We start from the raw sequence: 23,103 nt of genomic DNA, 5'->3' as shown, positions 1-23,103 counted from the left end.
CAGATTTAAAAGTTTTTCCCGTACACAATAAGGATTTGCTATTTCCTGTGGTAATACAAACCTCTCATTTATCTTTCCATTTTTCCTTTTTTTCTTTTCAATTTTCTCTCCCAGCTCTAAAACTATTTTATTCCTTCCCCTCAAGCATGTGTTTATCTCTTTATTTTTAAATATTGCAGCATTCTAACATCTGTCTCTAGGGCAGCATAATCTTACCGATGAAATATTCCATGTTTTCCTTGAGCCCTTGTCAATATATCTTCGTGTTAACAACTTAGCAGATGGGGAAACAGAAGGAGTAGCCTCAGCTTACCTGAGTGATTTCTCTCCAGCACCAGGCACATTACTGTCTATAGTAACTTGATGATAGGAATTGGAGTAATTGGAAAATAAGAAATGATATCTGGCTTTTGCAGTGTTATTTACTAAAACTGTTGGCTGCTTTTCTTTGTTACCATTATATCCTTTTTCCCAGTGTTGTACCAGGAGAAGGCAGAATTATAACAACCTACCTAGTTTGAACTGTGCCTCTTTAGATAATAAGAGTAAAATAAATAATAATACTAATATTACTTTGGGCATAAATTAGCATGTTCCTAAGTGGTTCCAGAGTAATAACAGTGACTTAGCAGCACCAGTAGCTTTCTGTTAACACTGAAATTGTGGAAACCTGTGACACTGCTGTTTGTAATAACAGTGTTCTTTTTACATAGAACAGATCAGAGTGTGTGTGTGTGTGTGTGTGTGTGTGTGTGTGTTTAAATAGGCTGACTGGTTTTTACTTAAGTACAATCCTAGAAAGGCTAAAGCAAGGCTTTGAAGCAAGGATGTAGGATAGTTAATGGTGAACAACTTTGTACTAGCTGGAGAGAATGACCCATACCCTCTCCTTTATTTGGAGTTAGAAAGAAACTACTGGCTGGGCTCAGGTCTGTCAGAAAACTATTCAGAAATATTCATTATCTGGGCAGCCCAGGTGGCTCAGCGGTTTAGTGCCACCTTCAGCCCAGGGTGTGATCCTGGGGACCCGGGATCGAGTCCCACGTCAGGCTCCCTGCATGGAGCCTGCTTCTCCCTCTGCTTGTGTCTCTGCCTCTCTCTCTCTCTGCCTTTCAAATAAATAAATAAATAAATAAATAAATAAATAAATAAATAAATAAATAAAATCTTAAAAAAAATATTAATTATCAAGTTGAAGAGTTATCTTTGGCTGCAAGAGAGACACTTGTGAATGAAATGAAGCCTGTGAGTTACATAGTTAGAATTTGTGTGAATTCTCTCTTTGGAGATGAGAACAAGGGGCAGAAGATGATCATCTAAAATAAAAATAATAGGGTTTGTGGGTGTGTGGGAAAAGTAGGGAGTAGTGCTGGAAGTTAGTTCAAAGCTGGGAAAATTTGGAAAGGATCAGGACTCTGAAATAGCTGGAGGGAAGTTTTTTTTCAAATTTTTATGTGCAGATGCATCATCTTGGAGATCATGTTAAAAATGCAGATTTTGTTTCAGTGGGTCTAGGTTGGGGCCTGAGTGTCTGCATTTCTAGCCATTTCTAGACAATACTGATGTTGCTGGTCTAGGAACCACACTTTGCCTAGTAAGGGTCTTAAAGCTCATCTCCAACCCTGGAACAAAGTCCAAAACACCTGTGACTAGCCCTTGAGTCAGTCTGGATTAGACACTAAATAATTCAGAAGCCCATTGTTAAATATAGAGTCACATAAATCCTGTTTGTCTTTGGAGTTTTATTACATAGGGTTGATGACCTAATAATTTCAATAAAAATTCCAGTCTATTTCATCAAAATGTGTACAAGAAAAAAAAGTATATGTACAGTATGAAATATATTGATAATAATTGACATTACATCTTCTGTTAGAGTGCTTTGATAAGTTAATATTTCCTCACCTTTGATATCCAAACAAGTAAACAGTATATGAGATTTTTAAAAACTTCACTTTTCACTATCACTCAATTTATTGTGTTCATTGGTCCATAGATTACCCCAGACACTAATAATTTTTTCCATGCTGACATCTGACACAATTTGAAAATGAACACAACCTTTTGTTTTGTTTTAAATTGTAGCATCAGATGTTAGATCTTTATGTGGAGGTGGTGTGGGAAACACTTTTAAGAAAGGTTTTCTGGCCAGGGATAAGAATTTCTAGCCCAGGAGTTTTCAACCTACACATCAAAGTCACCCAGATGCTATGTTAAAAGATGCAGCTCGAATTGACTCCAGCTCAGATTTTTTCACCAAGTGCCATCTGAAAATCACTGACTAGTACAAGGTGTTGAATTCCTCATAAAAGTAATTTGAAGGGCACTTTTGCCATGGTGATACTTCCAGATTTAATTTGTCAAGAGTAGCAAAAACTCAAAGATCTAAATCATTTTTGTTTATTATAAAATATGGAAATGGTTGAGGTGGTATATAGGAACTCTATGTTCTGCTCATTTTTCTGTAAATCTAAAATTGCTCTCAAATAGTCTATTAATTAAAAAATATATACACACAATTTTACCTAAGTGTAATCATTTGATCCATGTATATGATTATATATATATTTTACATAAATGTGATTATGTCATGTATGTTATTTTTAGGGCATTTCTTGGTCATTATTTGCCCCCTCCAATCTTTTCCACAGTCTACCCACATCCCTTTCCCTAGAGTGTAAACATAATTTTATCCTGTTTTTTCCCCTCCAAGTTTTTTTTTTTTTTAAGACTTTTTAAAAAATTTATTTATTCATGAGAGAGACAGAGGCAGAAACATAGGCAGAGGGAGAAGCAGGCTCCCAGCAAGGAATTTGATGTGGAACTTGATCCCAGGACCCTGGGGTCACAACTGAGCCAAAGACCTGCTCCACCACAGCCACCCAGGTGCCCCTCTCCAAGTTCTTGTAAAGCAAACAACAGCTACAATTTTGCAAATGTGGCTATAGCACCAGCTTGAAGAATGAGAACACTCACAAATTACACTAGATTGTTAATTTGTTTCTAAAACAAAAAGCTCAAATAATGCAATGTCCACTTAAGAACCATATACCAGACTAGTCTGGAATCACATGCCCATCTACTCATGTTTCATTAGCTCTTCATATCCTATCATCATTTGGGTGTTCTGAGCTAGAACTTGTATTAATAGTACTCAGCCAAAAACCAATGAAACAGATCAAGTGACTTATCAAGATCCTTCTTTACACATTTTTTTTAGACATGAATGCTTCTTTGAAATCTTAAAAGTTACAGTTCATTTCCTTGACACATACTTGAAGGGTTATTTAAACACCATGTTTCCTTATATGGACATAGGAATTACATTTTGTGAATTTCTGGGGGGAAAAAGTCCTTTGATTATAAATCATACATATATGATTTCCTACCCAAAATTAAGATAGATTTTGCACTTTGGGATTGGAGTCATCATTCTCAACTGCATATTTTAAAAGCTTACCTAGAGAACATAGTCTTTAGCAAGTTGAACAATTTTCACAAGGGATGGTTTAATAGAGTGGGAAATCATAGACCTCAGAGTCCTAAGGCTTAACTTTTAATCCTAGTTTGGTGTATTACTACCTGGATATCCTCTGGCATGTCAATTTTCTCATTTGTAAAATAGAGATAAAAATAACTTCCATGCCCTCAGGGTTATTGTGTAATGAGATAGTATGAGAAAAACTGCATTGTAATTTGTAAGAAGACATGTAAATGCTATTGCTAACACTTCTACTTTCAGAGACTTTTATCCCAACATTCAAACTGTGCAAAATAACAGTGATCATTTTCTTTTTCCTTCCTAGCCATCCAGAAAAAAATCAGTGCTTTGACAATGATGAATGTGTAATGTGTGTGAGTATTCCAAGGGATGAAGAAAGGAGCGGATTCCTATAAATGTAGGAAATAAACTGTATATTCACTTAAAAACAAAAGGGGATTAATAAGATTATCTCTTTCTATGACCTAAACATTCAAATGTAATAAGATTATTCATGTAAATCAAACTGTACTTGCCTCCCGTTTTACATGGTTTTGAGTAAAAGACACACACACACACACAATGCACACAGTGACCAAAGTTTTCACATACTCAAAAGCTTTAGTAAACTGCAATAGTGTGTTAGGGCAAGCATCTGGTTGATTTTCCATTCCAGAGCCCTAAGCAAAGTGTTAAGTCCCATTGTCCCTGCTTTTTTACTGAAAGCAGATGCAAAAGCTAAAGTTTGTTAAATAATAGATGTTATAAAGAATCTTGAAACTTACGGACTCCCTCATATAAAGAGGCTTCTAGGAAGCAAATATTTCTAATTGTCCCTTTGGCATCCAAGACATTTTGTATCTTGGGACAGTGTGTCCTACTTAGTAAGATTCCTGGTGAGTGAGAGGTAGACATTTCTTTTGTAAAATGGAAGAAAGATTGGTATGAAGGAAAGGTGAGAAAGAAGAACCAACACCAAGTATGCTCGCAGGCACATCAGTCTAGGAAGATGTACGGTTGGAAGCTGAAGATACAGATTTTAAGTCCCTTAAATTTATTCATTCTTTTGTATCCCTTGTAAAGCACTCCTCAGTATGAGAAACAATGATTTATGGTATATTTTTCAACACTTCATACATGTTAATTTTATTTTCTTCCTTAAAATTGGGGCTTAGGATAAGGGTTAGGTTAGTTTATATACAGTAAGCATCTAAGGCTAAAGTGTCACAGCTTTTGTGGCCCTAATTGATCAGTAGCTTTGTCTCAACTGCCTTAAGTTGATGGGTAGCAAGTAGTATCGTATCGTGCTTAAGCTCACATATTGTAAGTTACACCTGGAGTTACACTCCGAGGCACCTGCTTTGGAAGTATGTAAATAATCCCATATACCCTGCTTTGTAAGGATAGCAACCCTATCAACACTAAACCCTGCCCAGGCACCTGATGTAACCTGAAATAGTCATTTGCCAGCTGATGATAAAATCAAAATCCAGAGTTATAAAATCAGTTTAAGAGTAATACTGTAGGGGGATCCCTGGGTGGCTCAGCAGTTTGGCACCTGCCTTCGGCCCAGAGAGTGATCCTGGACTTCTGGGATTGAGTCCCACTTCAGGCTTCCTGCATGGAGCCTACTTCTCCCTGTGCCTGTGTCTCTGCCTCTCTCTATGTCTCTCATGAATAAATGAATAAAATATTTAAAAAACAAAAAAGTAATAGTGTATAATAATGGAAAACACTGTCAACTGTTAGAATGTCAAAGATTGTTCATAAAATTTGTTTTAGGTCTATTACCCTTGTCCAAAAAAAAAATTATAGATCATTTTTAAAATAATTGATTGGAATTTTGTTTGCACAATGAAAGGGAGTAGTTTCAGAATAAAGAAAGAAGGCCATATTTATAGCTTAAATTTTTGTATACCAGTACAATTCTAATTGGAAAACATTAGGGTCAGGTTTGCTAAAAAACAGGAGTTCCTGTTTTTGATGAGGAAAAAGGATAATAGGGGCTTATCTTAGAATGTAAAGCTTTTAGAATTACCCTGTAATTCATGGCTTATCCCTGGAAATTCAAAGCTTTATAAATCATAAACCTTTTCCAGGACATGGTTGCACACTGTTTTATGTCAGATAGGGCTAGGCTAAGCTAAGGGCATAAATTAATTTTCACTTCTTCACCCTGAATTCTTCTTCCATCCCTGATACTCATTCTATTTTTCTTTTCTGGTCTTAAATTATACACCCCTAGCTTAGACTAGAATTCCTTTGAAATGACTCACATTCTTAGATTGTATTTTCAGTTTTTTTCCCTTCTGTTCCTACTTCCCATAAATAAATAAGCAAATAGATAGTTGTAGATCCCATATCCTAGTTGGTAATAAGCAGTTTTTAAAAATTCATACTAAATTATAAATAACTAGAAGGCTTGATCCTTTAAAGAATATATATTTAATTCAAATGAATCTCTGATTGGTGTGATATACCTTCTTAAAGGATCTAAACTGGGACTCTGTGGGGATGGTTTCAAGAGAAAGGGAGAATGCATTTCCCGTCTATGAGCAAATGAAGGTATAGGGTACTAAGTAAGCAATATACATTTTTGAAGCCCCCAAACTTTCTTTTCTGCATCTTTCCTCTAGTTCTTTCTTATTCTTTTTCCCATTATCTTCAGTAAAATCACAGTATCTACATCCATACAATAGGAATAATTGTAGGATTTCTTTAAGGACTGCAAAGTTGTTGTAAGGGTTAAATCAGAAGATTCATGAAAATTACTCAGAACAATATTCAGAAAATATTAGGTGCATAATAAATACTGGATCCAGCAACTTCCCTTTCAATTAGTAAGTAAACATTTTAATAAGGCTAACAATACCAATGTAGGATTTTATATTTGAATATCATTTCCTGCAAAAAGATTATTCAGTGATCATTAAGTGGTTTCTGTCTGCCCACTCTCTCTTCTCTGTTCTACTCTTATTTATCTCTGAGTGTGCCCAGGCAATAGCAGGTGCTCAAGTAAAAGCAAGGTTGAATGAAAAGCAAGGGTTCACAGATGAGGAATAACTGAGCCAATGAAAATTATAAAAAATCCCACTTTACATCAAATAATCGTAGAACAAGAGTCCTTTACAATCAATAAATCTTATTTTAAGAAGAAAGTGCTCCAGTGCAGTTTTATGCTAATACTAAAGTACTTCTATTTCCAATCTGTTTTCAAATCTAAAAGCCAAATAATATTGCCCTAACATTTCCTTGCACAAAACATAAAAATAAGAGGTACAGATAACTAAGAACACTATCAAATATCTTCATCAAGATGTGTTTTTCCAAATACAATAGCAAACAATCATTTAAAGTAAGAAAGCACAATTATCAGTGAAAATCAGAACATTGAAAACTCAATTTGCACTTTGGAAGTAAAATTAATATTTGAAATGCTTTTAAAATAGAACAGTAAAATGTGTTTTTCATAGGTGTTTCTTTATGCTTTTGATAGGGAAAAAAAGGCTAAAGTACTATTTCATTCTTTGTGTAGAACAAAGTCTGTTTTGTCTATTAAAAAAATAAATGAGCAGTGATCTCCAAGAAATCATCTTGACCAGCATTAATGACTAGTTTGGTAGTTAACAGCCCGAGGCATAGCCAGAGGCCATTAAGGCTCTGGGGGGGGAAAAAAGGTTAGGGGATTGTGGTTTACCAGTAATTAACTATAGGTATGAATCAAAACTTCCTAAGAAAAGAGATAAAAGTTACTTTGGATTATTCTATGTTTATTTTTTCATTAACCCCTCCCCCACCTATTTTAATAAATAGGAAAAGAGGATGCTGCCATCATTTCACAAACCAGGTTGGATTGGAAATAATTCATTTAATGAAATGAGGACACTCAGGGGACCAATTAATGTCTTTTCAAGCTTAGACTATACAACTATAAGAACCATTAAAAAACAACAACAACAACCCTCAGTCTAACACATTAGTTGATTGTTGGTGAACTGAAATCATAAGGATTTTTTGGTGCTTCCCCCTCCCTCCAGTTTTTAATCCTATCTCAATAAAGGTAAATACATAAGGATTATAAATAACAAAGCTGAAGTAATATAGATTGGGGGAGCCTCAAGAGGGTCAGGAGATAATGAAGATTATACCTCAATATTGGGATTATGATGTTAGTTCTTTATTTCAATAAAAGTGGATAGAGATCTTTCATATCAGGGACAGGGCTTAGCTGTAAGGACAAAGTAATCTTCTGGGAATTATGCATACAGGCTTGACATCATTTTTATTGGATGGCTGATGAACTGGAAAACTCCAGGATAGCCAGGCTTTAATTTGTAATCTTAATTTTCATATAAATCGGTACATTTCAGGGGGAGGGAGTGGGGGCTGTTGGGGTGGGGGGTGGGGGGGGCTTGGATGCTTGCTAGCCTTGTGTTAATAAGACAGCACTGAAGCACAGGCTGCTTTACTAACTCATCCAGTATCTGATTCTGTCTTTTCCTCTATCCATCTGTCTTCCATCTTTACATCTATCATTTAAGGAAATTTACAGCCTGCAAATACCAGAGAAGCTAATGTTAGTGCAATATTCCCTCCACCTCCTTTTGGAATGATCTATAGTAATCTACTTATCATAGACGTGCACACTATAATGTACAATAATTTAGTCTTCAGCCAGGAAAATGACTGCAATTGTTTTGCAGGTATGAATTAATAAGGGCTTTTTCCCCTCCTTTTTATCTTTTTAAAAGGCTATAGGACATGAGAATATACTAGTTTCCCTTCATAAAATAATTATCATGGTGTTTCCATTATATATTTATATATCCACAGGATTACAGAGTGTCAAAGCTATAAAACTAGAACATAGTAGTGATTTATTTGGTTATACAACAACTTGGCCCATATATTTCCAATATAGAATGCAGATGCCCTTCACATTGTAAAAGAAGTTAAATCCCAGTGAATGGAATATTTTAGAATTATATCAATAAAATATAATTTTTCTCCTAGGTTTTTCTGGCCTCTTACATCATAAGCAAAGTTGAATCTTCATGAAAAATTATTCTAATCAAAAGCATTGGAGTTGAATCAACCATAGAAAACAATATACAAAGGTGAATTGATTTCTTCACAAGCACATATTTTCTTTCTCCCTTTCATTTTTTTTAAAGATTTTATTTATTTATTCATGAGAGACACAGAGAGAGGCAGAGACACAGGCAGAGGGAGAAGCAGACTCCCCACAAGGAGCCCGATGTGGGACTCCATCCCGGACCTCAGGATCACACCCTGGAGCCAAAGGCAGACACTCAACCACTGAGCCACCCAGGCGTCCCTCTCCCTTTCAAATAATGCTTTCCAATTTAAATTTTTTTCTGTTGGCCTTTTGTTGTTTTTCTGGCTATTTTAATTCCTGGTCCAAAATTAATATGTCTTGCCATTGGCTACTTTCTATAGCCTTCTTTTGCCGAAATGCTGACACCTAAGTCTTGCTTCTGTTTACGCTAGAATAATACTACAAACCTTAATCAAGTAATTAGTCTATCTACCCACCTATCCACTGTGTCAAGCACTGTATAGAGTGGCAGGTATACTCATGGGATATATAGTGTTTTAGTTAAAGGAACTCATGACTTACTGGAGAGTTAGACTTGTAATTGGAAAACCCCAACTTTGGCCCAGGGCGTGATCCTGGAGTCGCAGGATCAAGTCCCACACGGGCTCCCTGCATGGAGCCTGCTTCTCCCTCTGCCTGTGTCTCTGCCTCTCTTTGTCTTTCATGAATAAATAAATAACATCTTAAAAAAAAACAAAAACAAATCTTCCAGGAAGAAGTGAGACTGAGAAGGAGCTGAGACTTAAAGACAAGAAGAGTTTAAGCAAAATAGTGATGGAGATAAAAATGGGATAAAACAACATTTGTAAAGGCAGAGCATATGAAAGAGAATTTGGCACATAATGCAGGAATGGAGTTGACAAGGTTTACAAAAATGTATGAGTTTAGTGAGGTACTTGATACATGGTAGAACCTCAAAGGAAAAGATACTGACACAATGAATTATTAATCTTTAGTATAATATCCATCAACATTTATGTGAATAACTCCAATGATTAGAAACTCATCGCAATAAAGATACCTGAATTTATTTTTAAAATTCTAATATTTATAAAATTCCCAATATTTTCTAATTTTATAGAATTAGAAAACATATCTATTCTAGTTCTTGAACTACGTGGACTGATTAATCTTCCTTTCATATTTATATCCTTGAAATATTTGAAGATGCTTATGAAGTCCTTCAAAGGTCAGTTGCTTAAAATGTTCCTTATTTATAATAGTTTTCACAACTTTTAATATTTTTATTTCTCTTCTCCAGATAAACTCCACTTTGTTCCTTTTAAAATATGGCATCTGAGACTGAAAATAATAGTTTATGTTTAGCATGATCCATAGAGAGCAGAGAGGGGATATCCAATGACCTATTCCTCATCACTATATTTATATTATTGTGCATAACTTAAATGAGATTTTTGGACATATATTAATAATTTATGCAGAACTTTTATTCAACTAAAATGCTAAAGTCCTTGTGATGTGTGCTCCCATTTAGCCATATCTCTGCTGTCCTCTGTTACTATAGATGGGTATTTATTTATTTTTAAAGATTTTATTTATTTATTCGTGAGAGACAGAGAGAGGCAGAGATATAGGCAGAGGGAGAAACAGGCTCCCTGTGGGGAGCCTAATGTGGAACTCAATCCCAGGACCCCAGGATCATGACCTGAACCCAAGGCAGATGCTCAACCACTGAGCCACCCAAGAGTCCCTATAGATGGGTTTTTAAATAAAAATCCAGAGTATTACTTATTTCCCTATTTAAAGTCCTTACATTAATTCATCCCTCCCCATATAACAAGGACCAAAAAGTCTTACATATGATACAGTGTAAAATTTGCCAGAATAGATGAATGGAATATTATTATTGTTAATAATAATTTCTTATTAGTAATTAAACACAAGGGATTGAGGACATGCAATACCCAATGAATATAAACAGAGTAAAGTAGCTCTTAGGTTCAATCAGTACATATATTTAGATATCCAGATGTTTCTCTTTATTCCTTAACTACTAAATAGTAGATAGTGAGTAGATGCATTCAGAATTAAAAGTGGGTTCATTCATTGGCTTACTCTTCTTCCATATATACAGCAAAGATGTATAAAATATAAGGAACAATAACCAAAACAACTTAGCCAGGATCAAGAGTAAGACAAATGTCTTTGTGGGGCAAAATAAAGCAGAAACTCAAAGGACATGATTATCATTAACCTCAGGTCTGGAGGCAGGTATTAGACAGGCATCCCATGGATGATAGGAAATGAAAAGGTCCCAGGGAAATCAGGAAATTGTAGTGTCTCTTAATAAAAAGCTGAAAAAGGGGCACAGGGGTGGCTCAGTTGGTTGAGTGTCTTGACTCTTGAATTCAGCTCAGGTCATGATCTCAAGGTTGTGAAATCGAGCCCTGAGTTGGGCTTGGACTCAGCGTGGAATCAGCTTGGATTTCTCTCTCTCCCTCTCCCTCTGCCACTTCTCCCCACTCATGCATTCATTCTCTCTCAAATAAATAAATTTTAAAAATCATTTTAAAAAATAAAAGGCTGAAAAATTTGATGGTTCAGGTAAGAAATTTATAAGGAGTTGAATGGTGAGGAAGAATACAGTCTAATGCCTAGAACTAAGCCTAGCTAGTTGACATATTCTAATGCCCTGATAGCAGAAAGGAATAGGCCAGATTGTAGTCTTAGGGATTATGGATCTGTGTGTAGCTTCATTACTATCAGATCATTAGATAGGAAGACAAGAATAAACCAAAATTTAATATAAATAAGGGTAACAACTTGAATTCCCTCTAGAAAAAAAAATCCAAATATGTAAAATAGGACAGTAAATATAATTGTATGCTCAGATTGAATTCACACCCATAAAAAATTTTGTCCATATATTGCTTGCAAACATATCTAAACTATGTATTGTAAAGCCTATTTCTCCAGTACCTCCAATACTTGCTCAATGGTTTCTTATACAGAGTATCCATATAGTCAAGGATGGAAGCTATGTATGGGCTCAACATGATTTTTCCTCTCAATGAGGCTGATCTGACTACCACCATTGCTGAATGCCCAACATGGTTACAAGTTCATCACATTGGATCCCTTCTCTCATGGAGGATATCGCAATTTGCCTTTATATAAAAATAAACATATTCTGGATATGGATTTCCCTCTTAGTCTACCAACACTTCTCCAATACCATTATTTGTGAACTTTAAGAAACCTTTATCATTGCCCTGTAATGCTACACAAGCAAGGAACCCTGGGCAAGAAACCTATTCTATTAGCAAAGGAAATGTAGCAATGGGCTCATGCCCATGGAATCACTGGTTTTACCATGTCCCATCTTCTAGAAATGGCTAAAATAAAAAAAACTGAACTGAAAAGTTCTGTGGCATTCAACCTTGAGAGTTTGGGAAACTTTCTGTAAGAAGCAGCATACACCTTAAACTAGGCACCAGTGTATAGTGTTATGTCTCCAAGAGTCAGGATATATTGGCTTGAGAGCTAGGGATAAAGTTGATAGTAGTTCTTCTCATACTATAACTAATAACCTACCTAATTTTTGTTTCACAACTCTATAATCTTGGCTCAGTGGGTTTAGTGGTCCTAGTATTCTAAAGAGGAATACTTTTATCAATCTATTAAATTGGAACCTGTGACTGCCTCTGGCCATTTTTGGTTCCTCATGCTTCTGAACTAGTAAACCATCAGGATAATTGATGCCATTTCCTAGAAAGAAACTTGTGTTGTTGTCATATACTTGCACAGAAAAGACTATGTCTGGAATCCAGGAGTTTAACTAAGACACATCTTAGTATTCCCTTGTTTAAAAGTACTAGCCAAAACGATAGTAACTTAATAACTCAGATCCTATAGTCAAAAAGGTTTGGGTCATCTTACCAGATAAAGCACTCATCCAGCTGAGGGTCGTAGAGGGAAAGAGATCATAGAATAAGTGTATGTTTGGGTGTGGCTATGATGCCCTGCTCTATTTCATAGAAGGCTGACCTCTATGAATTCTCTTGCCCTTTCTAGTTTCTAGTTAGGATGAGTCAATGAAACCAAGTAGAAAGAGAAAAGTTGAAGAAGTTACCTTAGTCCTCAGCACCCCTTCCTTATCCACAATTTTTAAATTTGATTGATTTCCTCTATCTATGGCTACAGTTCTTGTCTAGCAGACATTGTCCCATTACTACTTTTTTAAAAATTTTATTTATTTGTTCACGAAAGACATAGAGAGAGAGAGAGAGAGGCAGAGACACAGGCAGAGGGAGAAGCAGGCTCCATACCAGAAGCCTGATGTGGGACTCGATCTTGGGACCCCAGGACCATGCCCTGGGCCGAAGGCAGGCGCTCAAACCGCTGAGCCACCCAGGCTGCCCCCATTACTACTTTTTTCTTCACATTCCAGTAATGGTTTTCTCCTTCAGACTCAGGAATGGTAATTAATGTCTTCCCTTATTGATCTCTTTTGTTCTTCTCAGGCCTTTATAAACAGACCTTCATTAAACTCTCTTCAATCACCCTTTTTGAATATGCCATCTGTTTCCTCTTAGTATCAAAATCAGCCCACCTTTATATCCAGATATCCTTATATCCCTATTAATAATATCTCTATCCATTGTGAGAAAAAGAGGTCAGCATATTTATTCCACCTCTTACTGCTGTCTCCCTCATCTCAACTTTTGTTGGGTATGTAATTTCTATTTGTCCAGGTTTTTAACATTTACATTCTAATCAGTCTTTTTCCAGGGACTTAATTGGCATTGATTGTTCCACAGTTAGTTTTGAGTATTGACAGAGAGAAATCTGAGGCTATCCTACATTTTTTTTTCCCTGCGTGTCTTGATCTTTCTATCTGGATGCAGATTATATATAAGTATATATTGAAACTATGAAATTTTACTAGGATGAGTTTTTGTTTTGATCATTCTGTGTTATTTTTTCTCTTTAGATATGCCATATGCAACCCATCTGTAGATTCAAGTGTTTTATTTTTGGTAAGTTATATTGAATTATATCTTTAAATATTTGTTTGGTTACATTATTTTGGTTCTCTTCGTCCATTACTGATTTGTCTATCTTCCATATCCATTATTTTCGCTCTTGCCTTTTCAAACTATCTTAATTTCATTTTGCATCTTTTCTAATTCCTACCCTTAATTAAGCTTCTGTTCAAAAGACACAATTTTCCTTTGTGCTGCTTCCAATCTGGCTCATTTCTATAGTATTTAATTTTTTTCTCCTTCTACTTCATTGATCAGCTTTGCCAGTTTCATCATCTTATCAGTTAGAATTTTTGCATAAAAGAGATGGCACAGTCAAATTGAAGACAATTACTAGAGATTATTCTGAAGGTGAAGGCAGAATGTAGGAAAGCCTCTAGGGTTAGTGCAGTAACCCACTTGGGCCACTGTAACTACGATAGCTCAAAGGCACAAAGAGAAGGAGTAGTAACTGGAACCCAGAGAGTGCCATCTTAAAGGAGCTCCTTACTTAGTCAGGGGAGCCAGCTAGCATGGTCCCATGGGGAGAGCCAAAGGAATAAGTACCTTTACCTACTCTCTTCTTTCCCTCTCTTCTTCTGCTAATACTCTTAGCTGCCCAAGCCCAACAAGAAGCTAGAAAAGCGAACCTTTTGAATTAGTTCCGAGGTATCCCAGCTTCCTGGGATACAGAGGAGGGTGGAAAAGGTATGGAGTATATCTGGAGGAGCATTTTTTCTGAGCTCTTATATCTCTACTATGTCCTTTTATTTATCAGTTATGATTTCCTCATTAAGCTGTTTTGTTTTGTTTTACTAATTCTTGATGACCTATGTGGGTATAATTTTTACCTCCTCCATGGTATATTTTTTTTGGTAAGTGTTCTTCACCTGTTATTTGTTTTTCCTGTTTCTTTACCTCCTCTTCCTCTTCTTAACAGCTTTGTTTGGAGTCTGTGGTGGTTCCTGTTATCATTATCAGTCTCCTTTCAAAGCACCCTTCCTATTAGCCCTCTGAGGAAGGTTTTGGTGGAAGAATGGTTAAAGCTGTGTTGTAGGCTACCAGCAGTTCTGCTTGTGACAGAGTTGCCTGTGTAAGCTATTTTAGCTTTTACATCTTCCCTGCTAACAAACTGCAGCACTGTTAACAATATAAAGTGTCCTCCTCCTCGTTCCTACAACCAGAGTTACTTTCTGCAGTCATGGATTATTCATGTGACTCCTCAATCAACCCTGACTTCCAGGCATCCAGAGTTATTCCCTATTCCCATTGTTACAAATAAGATAGCTATTATTTTATATTTCAGTGGAACATACTTATTTGAGAGATTATGCTGAGCTTGTTGAGCTCTGTCACTATGCAAGTCCTCATTTTACATGTTCATCTGTTCCAGTTGGCCTTTTATTGATTTTGGCTGTTAACTTTTTCCTACTTTGTTGTTATTGTTTTGAGATTTCATGTATCTCTCAGTCCTATCAGAGACCAAGTGTGCATTAATTTTTCTTCATTCTTTCTGGGCTTTTGGATGATTTCTTATAAAAGGGTACAACTCATAGGCCTCACTCCATCATCTTCAAAGCAGAAATCATATGTTAACCTTTTGATCTTCTAACAACCACATGTATAGAGAATACATAAGGCTCATATTCTACCATGTAAGAGAAAAAAAATCCCTGGCCAAAGCTAAAAATGCATAACTCATTACATATAAGAACATTTTCCAAATGCTGGGTATGTATGTCTAAATGACTTTGGTTTATTTTCCCCATGGTTTAGAGGTGTTTTCATTTTTCAAAGACAAATAATCTGTTCCCAAGCCTGTTTTTCTTTGTTTGTGTTCAGAAGTCTTCCTAGATGCACAGTCCTCTGAAATGTCAAAATACTACCTTCAGAGTAGAAAATAGATTCTACCAATCATATCTTATCCTCTTATCCTCCAAAGCTCCCAATTTGCCAGTGAAGTAATATGAAAGTTGATATAGATAAATTCTGTGATCATAATCCCAATTGGTTGGCACACTCATCTCTTAAACAGTTCTGTCAACTTGGATTTATCTTCATGGAAGGCATATAAAGCATCGTTTACATAAATAACATGGAGCTTTGAGTTGGACAAATATCAGGGATGAGTAACTGCCCTGGAGTAGACCTATTAAATCAATCACTGGGGCTCAGACAATCAGAAAAGCATTGACTATAGCCATACAAAACCTGATCACAACATAATCTTCCTCTGCTTCTTGATGAGGTAACAAAATATGCCGTGTTCATTGAACAGCTGCTTTCATAAGGAGAGCAATAATGAAAAAAATCTCCCAGAACCTTCAGTACTTGCACATGGAAACAAGATTTCCAGTGAGAAAATTAAAATGCCAACAAGATTTATACTTACCTATGTAGATGTCCTGTGGTCTTGAACATATCCCATTACTTTTACAGTGCAAGAAGGAGAAACAATGTCATTTTTAAAGTACTGTCATTGAAAAATAAAAGTAATAGGCATGGTTCCTGTTATGAACTGAATTATGTCCCCCCCAAAATTGTATTTTGATGTTCTGACCTACAGTATCTTAGAAAGTGACTCTATTTAGGCATAGGGTCTTTAAGGAGGTAATTAAGCTAAAATGAGAGTTGGCTCTAATCAATATGACTAAGCCCTAATCCTTATAAGAAGATTAGAACATGGATACACAGAAGTAAGACAATGTGAAGACACAGGGAGTAGATGGCCAACCACAAGCCAAGAAGTTTTAGAACAAACTAGTGCTGCTGTGATCTTCTCCAGCCTCCAGAATTGTGAGAAAATAAATTTGTGTTGTTTAAGCTACAGTCTGTGGTACTTTGTTATGGCAGCCCTAGCAGCTAGTACAGTTCTCTTTCTCTTTTAAAGGCAAATAAGGAAGTGAAGATAGGCTTAAATTTAAGTCATTTCTACCTTGCTCAGACAAAATTCTGACACTTGGTATAAATATCCAAGTTTTCTTTTCTTTTCTTTCTTTCTTTCTTTTTTTTTTTTTTAAGATTTTATTTATTTATTTGAGATGGAGAGAGAGCATGAGCAGGGGGAGGGGAGAAGGGGAAGGGACAGAGGGAGGGGAGAGCAAACTCCCCCAATGAGCAGGGAGTGAGGGGCTTGATTCCAGAACCCTAGGATCATGACCCTGGGATCATATATGAATTATGTGAACATCAAAAATATACAGGATATCCTGATGACCTGAGCCAAAGGCAGACACTTAACTGAGCCACAACATCCAGATTTTCAGTGTTTACTTATGGAAATCAATGTTCCCTTAATTGCTTAAACTTTGGTTTGTGAATATTCAGTCACATCATCTCTGTTAAGATTAAAGTGTCACATATAACTAGCTGGAAAGGGGCTTGCCAGAGCTGCACCAAAAAAGCATGAAAACACGATCCCCATAGAAACATCTGTTTTTACAAGTGAGTTAACTTGTGAAGAAGTGAACATACCTGCTAATTGATTTCAGATTGGGTATAAAGAAGAAATATTTATAAACTACTAGGGGGGGGGAATAATGAAAAATAGCTTTTCAAGGATTATAGAGTTATACTATTTCAGATTATTTTACAAAATAAGCAAAAGGAGCCTAGTTTGAGGTCTATTACTAAAAAATGACTTTTTTTTTCTTCCCCAAACATTCTGTCCCTTTAAGGGTCCTTATAATGAATAAGTAAATGCTTCCTATTAATGACAGCAGGATGTGAAATAAAGCCGTTAGGGACCATGACATCACTCACATGAAACAAATATTTGGCATCATACTCAAATGCACACCTTAAGAAGAAGGCCCTGTTCACTTGATCCATGCGGGCTTTTCTGGGGCATATGAGCGATTTTCAAAATATTTTAGGTACAAACTCTACTAAATCTAGATCTCAGAACACTCAAGATGAATTAATAGCCATGTGAGTATAGCAGTGGTAATGTTCTACTTTGGGAAATATGAACAATTTTTAAAGAGCAGTTTGATAGTAATGGCTTTGTTTTCCAAGATTTCTTATTGAATTTTTAAGATTCATGTAAAGCATTTTTTCCCAGTTATTAAGCACCATTTCATTTCACCACTCCACTTTATGCATGTTGGGGAAGGGGATTTCTATTTGAAGATAAACACCACAGCTGGTAGTGCTAACCTATCTGGTCACATGTTAAATGTCATCCAGAGAAGGCATGAGTCAGTCCCGGTAGTATTCTCTACATAAAAGACCAAAGAATGTTCGGAGAAAGAAAGAATTCAGCCCACGAGGAGAGGCCACTCCTTCCATGACAGAGAGATAAGATACCACTGCCAATGAGGGCCATTTCTTGGTGCAGCATATGGGGGATGGGAGCTAGTGGAGGGAGAAAGAAAAGTAGGCCCTGTGTTGTGCTTCTACACTATGTCCGTTTCTTGCCACATGAGGCCTGGGCTCTCAATATTAAACCTTTTTATTGATAGAGTGCTTTTAATTTGCACCCAAGCAGGTATGGTACTCATTCTATTACAGTGAAAGGCTCAGAATAGGTTCCAGAATCATTTGATTTGCCTGAAGCTCGCTTTCCTTGGTCACTCCCTAGGTTTAGGTGTTGTGTTGAGTTCAAGTTCCTCACACACAAAATTTCTAGGGAGTATGACCACATAAAAACCCCAAACCAGGATATTTCTGAGAATAAAGGAGGACACTAAAAGTAGTTAAAATTATACAATTTCTTCAAAATGGGTACGTGAGATACAATTTGATTTTACTATATTGGCTATCCAAATGAAATATTTCTATTCAATAGCTCATTTCAAAAAAATCTTGCTAAAATATAAAAACAACATATCTGTATACATTAAACAAAAATAAAAATGTCTTTATATGAATTATGTGAACATCAAAAATAAACAGGATTTCCGGATATAAGCAAAAACATAATGGGCTTTGAGGGCATTTCCTAAGTGAAGTAAGTCAGACAAAGAAAGACAAATACATATTAAGGGTGACTCTGTAAAAGAAAGAGGAAGTCCAAGGAAACAATCCACAAAAACAGGGACTGAGTAGGTATTATGATGACTAAATTCATACCTTTCAATAGGAACTCTGAACATGAATGCACTTAACGATCCCATCAAAAGGTGCAGGGTTTCAGACGGGATAAAAAAGTAGGACCCATCTATTTGCTGTCTACAAGAGACTCATTTCGACCTAAGGACACCTACAGCCTGAAAATAAAAGGTTGGAGAACCATTTACCATTCAAATGGTCCACAAAGAAAGCAGGGGTAGCCATCCTCATATCAGATAAATCAAAGTTTATCCCAAAGACTGTAGTAAGAGATGAAGAGGGACACTATATCATACCAAAGGATCTATCAAAAAAATAAAAATAAAAAAAATAAAAGAATCTATCCAACAAGAGGACCTAACAATCATGGATATTTATGCCCCTAATGTGGGAGCTGCCAAGTTATATCAATCAATTAATAACCAAAGTTAAGACATACGTAGATAATAATACACTTATACTGGGAGACATGAACAAAGCGCTTTCTGTAATTGACAGATTTTCTAAGCACAACATCTCCAAAGAAACAAGAGCTTTAAATGATACACTGGACCAGTGGATTTCACAGATATTTACAGAACTTTACATCCAAATGCAACTGAATACACATTCTTCTCAAGTGCACACGAAACTTTCTCCAGAATAGACCACATACTGGGTCACAAATCAGGTATTAACCAATACCAAAAGATTGGGATCATCCCCTGCATATTCTCAGACCATAATGCTTTGAAACTAGAACTAAATCACAAGAAGAAGTTTGGAAGAAATTCAAACATGTGGAGGTTAAAGAGCATCCTGCTAAAAGATGAAAGGGTCAACCAGGAAATTAGAGAAGAATTAAAAAGATTCATGGAAACTAATAAGAATGAAGATACAACCATTCAAAATCTTTGGAATACAGCAAAAGCAGTCCTGAGAGGACTTGCAATACAAGCATCCATCAAAAAACTGGAAATAACTCAAATACAAAAGCTAACCTTACACCTAAAGGAGCTGGAGAAAAAACAGCAAATAGATCCTACATCTAGCAGAAGAAGAGAGTTAATAAAGATTCCAGCAGAACTCAATGAAATAGAGACCAGAAGAACTGTGGAACAGAACAACAAAACCAGGAGTTGATTCTTTGAAAGAATTAATAAGATAGATAAACCATTTGCCAGCCTTATTAAAAACAAAAGAGAAAAGACTCTAATTAATGAAATCACGAATGAAAAAGGAGAGATCACAACCAATACTAAGGAAATACAAACGATTTTCAAAACTTATTATGAGCAGCGATATGCCAATAAATTAGGCAATCTAGAAGATATGAATGCATTTCTGAAAAATCACAAACTACCAAAACTGGAACAGGAAGAAATAGAAAACCTGAACAGGCCAATAACTAGGGAGGAAATTGAAGCAGTCATCCAAAACCTCCCAAGACACAAAAGTCCAGGGCCAGATGGCTTATCAGGGGAATTCCATCAAATGTTTAAAGAAGAAACAATACCTATGCTACTAAAGCTGTTCCGAAAGACAGAAAGGGATGGAGTACTTCCAAACTCATTCTATGAGGCCAGCATCACCTTAATTCCAAAACCAGACACAAAGACCCCACCATAAAGGAGAATTATAGACCAATGTCCCTGATGAACATGGATGCAAAAATTCTCACCAAGATACCATCCAATAGGATCCAACAGTACATTAAGAAGATTATTCACCATGACCAAGTGGGATTTATCCCAGGATGCAAGGCTGGTTCAACACCCATAAAGCAATCAATGTGACTGATCATATCAACAAGAGAAATAAAACAAGAACCATATGGTCCTCTCAATAGATGCAGAGAAAGCATTTGACAAAATACAGCATCCATTCCTGATCAAACTCTTCAGAGTGTAGTGATAGAGGGAACATTCCTCAGCATCTTAAAAGCCATCTACAAAAAGCCCACAGCGAATATCATTCTCAATGGGAAACACTGGGAACCTTTCCCCTAAGATCGGGAACACGGCAAGGATGTCCACTCTCACCACCGCTATTCAACATAGTACTGGACGTCCTAGCCTCAGCAATCAGGCAACAAAAAGAAATAAAAGGCATTCAAATTGGCAAAGAAGAAGTCAAACTCTCCTCTTTGCAGATGACATGATACTGTACATAGAAAACCCAAAAGACTCCACCCCAAGATTTCTAGAACTCATACAGCAATTTGGTAGCGTGGCAGGATACAAAATCAATGCCCAGAAATCAGTGGCATCTCTATACACTAACAATGAGACTGAAGAAAGAGAAACTAAGCAGCCAAGTTAGAAACTAACTTGTAAATTTACTTCTTTCATTGTTTCCTTTTAAATTAGGGATTAGCTTGCAGGCTTTCAAAAAATATTTATGTTGGCCTTCGGCCCAGGGCGTGATCCTGGAGACTCAGGATCGAGTCCCACGTTGGGCTCCCTGCATGGACCTGCTTCTCCCTCTGCCTGTGTCTCTGCCTCTCTCTCTCTCTCTCTCTCTCTCTCTCTCTCTCTCTGTCGTGGATAAATAAATAAAATCTTAAAAAAAAAAATAGAGATTCCTTACGACTGCCTCCCATTCCAGACAAATTAATTGTAAGCCTCTTTTAGAATACAGTAAGTTGTGAAATAAATATTAGCTACTATTGAAAAGAGTATCTTTGTTCTAAAAAGTTAGAATTGAATTCAGATGTTCATCGTGGGTGATTATAGAATGGTCCCTAGAATCAACTGCTTCCTGCTTTGTTCCTTAGCCAGCTGGAGCCCTGGTACCTGCTCAGCCCCAGGTTAGAGCTCATCTGCTTTTCCACTGGTGCCCAGGCTTTATCACCACTCGGTGCAGGAATAGTTTTAACTTAATTCATTGTCCTTTTAAAGACTCTAGGGAGATGATCGAGAAGTGGGCTCTGGAACCAAGTTTTGAGCCAAAATGAAATTACTTTCTAAGGTTAACCTGTGTTACAGTTTCCCTGAGTTCTGGTAAATAAGAATTGACATATTTAGCAATATTAAACAATCAATACATTTTTATCATGGGCAAATGTGCAAGCTGATGCCCGTACAGTGGAGAATACAGAGTAATACAAGAAATATTACGGAATTTGTAAATTAATTGAAATAAGGAAGGGAGCAAAATACTTAATAGCTTAGTGGGGGCATATTATATTTTAGGAACTCACAGGAAAGATCACTGCGCACAGGACCATTCAAGGGATTCTTCATAGTGGAAATGCGACTGAGATGGGCAGATTCTAACAAGGCAAAGAGGAAAGCAGAAAGAAATTCTTCAAAAAAAGTTGGGAAGAGGATATTCTGATCACATTCTTCAGCCACCTTCCTTAAAACCCATCCATAATAATAATAATAATGTCAGTTAACATTTACTGAATGCTTACTCTGTGCCAGCTATTCTATAAGGATTATTTCTTATGAACTCAAAAGACACTTGTAATTGGATGCCAAGGTAATTTCATTGAGGATACCGATACATAGACCAGTTTATTAATTCAATTAAGGTGACAAAGCTAATAAATGGCAGAGACAGAGTACAAACTATGTCTAACTCTGGAATTCACATGCTTAACCACTGTACTAAAACAGCATTTTTGCAATGTTGTTGGACTTCATCCCTTCCAATCTCACTTCTACTGGCAGTGATTACCTTTGTGGCCCTTATCAAATCCCACATGAACTGCTATTATAGCTTACTTAAAGTATGGCTTCCCTAATTTTAGTATCTGTTTCTCTGTTTTATTCACAAATCTTTAATGTCCTTTAATAACCCCAATTTACCTTTCTACATTTTGCCCTTCCCACTGCTGATTCTGCTTTGTATCAGATTCATTTATGTACTTGCTTGTCTTTCCCACTAGATTTCTAGTTACTTAAAGATAGAAGCAATGACTTCTCCTACTTTCTTTAGTTTCTAGTAAAATTCCAAGCATATGGTGGACATTAAACAAATGTTTATTTGAATTTTGCTGAGTCAGCATGTTGAGAGCACAGCAAGCGGCCGGTGTCGACTGGTGGGATGTGAAGGGAACAAGTGACAGAAGTGGCAAGATAGGTAGACCAGATTGTGGGGGCACTTTGAATACCAGTGTGAGAGTTGGATTTTAACCTGAAGTGCTCTTTGCACTGAAACATATTTTGAAGTATACATCAAAGTATAGAAACACATTTCATCATATTGCTCCCTCTGCCCCAATCCTTTCCTCTACAAACATGGACAAGCATTTTGCACAACACCTTACACAATCATGTGGCTGAATCTTTCAGGAGAAGCAGTTCTCAATGTCATTCCATGTCATTATCACAATTTCCCAAATTGTTCTACTCTTTCAGTATCTGTAAGTGCTTGCTCCTATGGGCATCATTGCCTCATTTTGGAAGGTACAACAGATTGCCATTAGTAGCGTAACTGGACATGTTGAGGCATGACATCTCCATCACCTGAAAGTGCAT

The 23,103-nt window shown here is 36.4% G+C and overlaps 1 long non-coding RNA gene across 1 annotated transcript in view; it reads right to left on the bottom strand.

The window, feature by feature from the left end:
- Positions 1–21,891, bottom strand: part of LOC144304162 (uncharacterized) — a 51,277-nt gene extending 29,386 nt beyond the window's left edge. Inside the window, exon 1 of the long non-coding RNA XR_013371120.1 lies at positions 21,819–21,891. This is a non-coding gene — a long non-coding RNA (uncharacterized LOC144304162). The remainder of the gene's footprint in view (positions 1–21,818) is intronic.
- Positions 21,892–23,103: the final 1,212 nt, after the last annotated feature.

The sequence above is a fragment of the Canis aureus genome, chromosome 33 (genome assembly GCF_053574225.1).
Source record: "Canis aureus isolate CA01 chromosome 33, VMU_Caureus_v.1.0, whole genome shotgun sequence".
Classification (NCBI taxonomy): Eukaryota; Metazoa; Chordata; class Mammalia; order Carnivora; family Canidae; genus Canis; species Canis aureus.
The sequence above is the reverse complement of the archived record's forward strand: the minus strand, read 5'-3'. Positions and strand labels throughout refer to the sequence as shown.